This window comes from Neofelis nebulosa, chromosome 16, assembly GCF_028018385.1.
Source record: "Neofelis nebulosa isolate mNeoNeb1 chromosome 16, mNeoNeb1.pri, whole genome shotgun sequence".
NCBI lineage: Eukaryota > Metazoa > Chordata > Mammalia > Carnivora > Felidae > Neofelis > Neofelis nebulosa.
Genome location: NC_080797.1, coordinates 25,414,737 through 25,417,751, shown reverse-complemented (window position 1 = coordinate 25,417,751; position 3,015 = coordinate 25,414,737).

The following is a 3,015-nucleotide window of genomic DNA, read 5'->3' as shown; positions in this document are numbered from 1 at the left end:
CTGGACCATTCAATTCTGTCTTTATTCCCCGGCTTTTATCCATGTAACTATGGCAGTGCTCTCTGGAGAAGAGAGGGAAAAAATCAATGAGCGACCTGCCTACACACCACACTCGGTTAACCTGGCTTGAAAGGGAAGAGCCAATTTCTCTCAGCCTCCCCTTGGCTGCCACTAACACTTTACTTCTCTCCAAAGGAAAACATGCCAGGACTTTGCAGCGCACAGGGAAAAACCTGGGACCCGTCTGATAAAAGCACATCCCCCAGGGCCTTGGCTGCTTTAGGAAACACACTCTCTGGCACAATGTGGAAAATGAGGTCACATCGGCTTTCTGGATGGCCCAAACCTTCACAGCCCGATTGGCCATCGCATCCAGGAGTTGCTGCTGGGCTGACAAAGCAACGCAGTGTCTGCACTGTCTTGAAAGCAAGTGATACCTCACAGACTTGGTGATCACACCTCTTCCTAATTCCTTTTATTAAGATGCCTGATTGGGAGGCCACAGCTCTTGTCACCACCTTTTTCCTTTGTACGTCGACTATTGTATTAAAAAAAAAAAAAAGCAGCTGGTGCAAAGCTCTTGACCTCCAACTGAGCTAGGTGAACGACCACTCACACACCTTCCTGTGCAGTCCACCCTCCTTGCCTGTCCCCTCCCCTCAGCTTGTTCAGCAGTAGATACTCTCCCCACACCCCGTTTCTACTCCCATCGCCTCTGTCGAATCATGCCATCCTTCTGGGATGACAGTACTCCCTTCCACGAGGAGCTCCCGAGCGCCCATTCCTCCAGGGAGCCTGCCTGGATTGACCCCTGCTTTCTCTTATCCACAGTTGTAACTCCCTTTCCCACTTGTCTGCTTCACACCGTCCGGGTTCTCCGTCTAGTCTCCTCCCTAGAGTTGTTGCCTGTGTGTCTCAGATCACGAACTCCTGGAGGGAACGGCCTGGGCTCTGTAATTCCCTGGGTTAACCTTTGATGATGGGGATAAGATGGTGTGGCCTAGAGGGATGTTTTACTTTTGATGAGGGAAAATGAAAAGCCCTGTCCAATCAGCAGTGGTTTCCATGCCCGTGCTTACTTCTAACCGGGGCACCTCTAGGCCACCCTCCCTTCTGCCCTTTCTCCTCTACTCTTATTTCTTCCAAATCACATACCCGGAAGCCCAGACTCCCTGAATCCACCTGGCCCTCTCACTTGGTTTTATGTACCATTTCCTAGAGCAAGGACCTGTCTCGGATCCAACTTAATTACCGCTAATCACTGGGTTCGCTGGCCAGGCTATGTAAAGAACCACTCTATCTCTGCATCTCGGGCTCTGAGGTTCAGCCTTCCCTGTTATCCACCCACCTGAGCCAAGAAGCTGATTGTCTGGCTAGGGAAAATGAGTTTAACAATGATATGAAGGGAGCACCAGCCAAGTAGGGGGCATCACATTAAAGGTGGTTCGGCACGACGCCTGCCCCCTCGCCTAGGACGGAGATGGTGTGGTGGCCCCCAAACGCTTGGTCATAGCCCTTCACCCTTGCCTTGGTCCTATAGTAGGAGGGGCGTACTTCCTGCTCCTTAATTTTGGGCTCAGTTGCATCGCTCGTTTTCACCAGTGAAATGTGAGTGGATCTGACATAAGCAGAGACTGAAGACTTGCTCGTGGGGCCGGTCTTTCCCTTGTACGCCCCTAATCTCAACATGAGAAGAGTATTCTCGGGCTGCACTGCTGACGCTTTAGCAGGGTCCCCAGGAAAGAAACACACTGAGCAGCCCTGAGCCCAGACCATAGCAAGAACCAAGCTAGACTGCCCGCTATTCCACAGACCTGCCGAATCCTAGGTGCCTCCAAGGTGAACGGGCAAGAATAAAGGATCCTAGCTTTAAGCTGCTGGCTTTGGGGGTGGGGGGTGGGGGGTGGTTTGTTATGCAGCATTATCGTAGCGGTTGCTAGCTGAGACGGACGGCAGATAGGTTCACTCTTGCCTGTCAACTCTGTTCAGTTGGTAGAGACTGAGAAGGAGGCTCCGCTGAGTGGAGGGTTGCGAGACCAGTTTGGGCCCAGAGTGAAAGAATTCTGGAATTGATTAGTGATGTCTGCCATAGGAGTAGCAGCGGCTCACGTGTCACATGTCTACCGTCTCGGGTCTAAAGCCTCTCCTGGTGACTTACACGGTCTCCCACGGACGGGGCAGGCTGCAGGAATGTGGCCTATTGAAAAGCACTTGTGTGAGGCAGGTGGGAGTAGATGACACATTCTGGTGTTCGCGTATTCATCTTTCAGGCTATCGCGAGCACACAAGGGCACCATAGCGCGTACAGTCTCTCAGAAAAATGCACTCCTTCCGGACAGAGGCAGCCCCAAGGGCGCCAACTTGGTGACCAACAAGCCCTCTTGGGGGATGGGGGAGGGAGGTGTCTCTTCTTCCAGGTAGCTATGCCCCATGCTGGGATACATAGCTTAGCAAGCATAGCATGAGCTGGATTTCAGCCCCCATGCACGCCTCTGGCTGAGCACCTTTGTCTCGTGTACAAATTGTACCAGTGTACGTGATGGGCTGACCAGTACCGAGATGGGAATAAAAGGAAAAGGAAAGAAGATGAAAAAAGAGAAAAGTCTGCCCTTCTCTGATGTCAGTTCTGCCCACCTCCTGTGCTTTGGAGTTTTGAATGAGTCATCCTAGCACTGTGTGACCTTGGATTTCAGGCCCACTCTGCTTGTATATACTGAGTCGTCAGAAGAATAGTTTAATTGAAATGGATAAGCCTACTACTGGACAGACATGTTCTATTCCAAAAGAGGAAACTTCTCTCCCGCTGAATCACTAACCTGCAAATGTTGCAAAGTTCTAGGCTGAGGACCAGCTCTCTGAAATCTTTTGCCCACTCCTGCGTGTCAGGTGCCTTGGAAAAGAAAACACCGTAGGGAAAAAGGATCCCCTTCTGCAAGGCAACTGAAAACCCGAGTAACGACTGACCCTGGGAATTAGGTTGCTCGGGTTTGAAGAGCCAAATAAAAAGGAGTCACA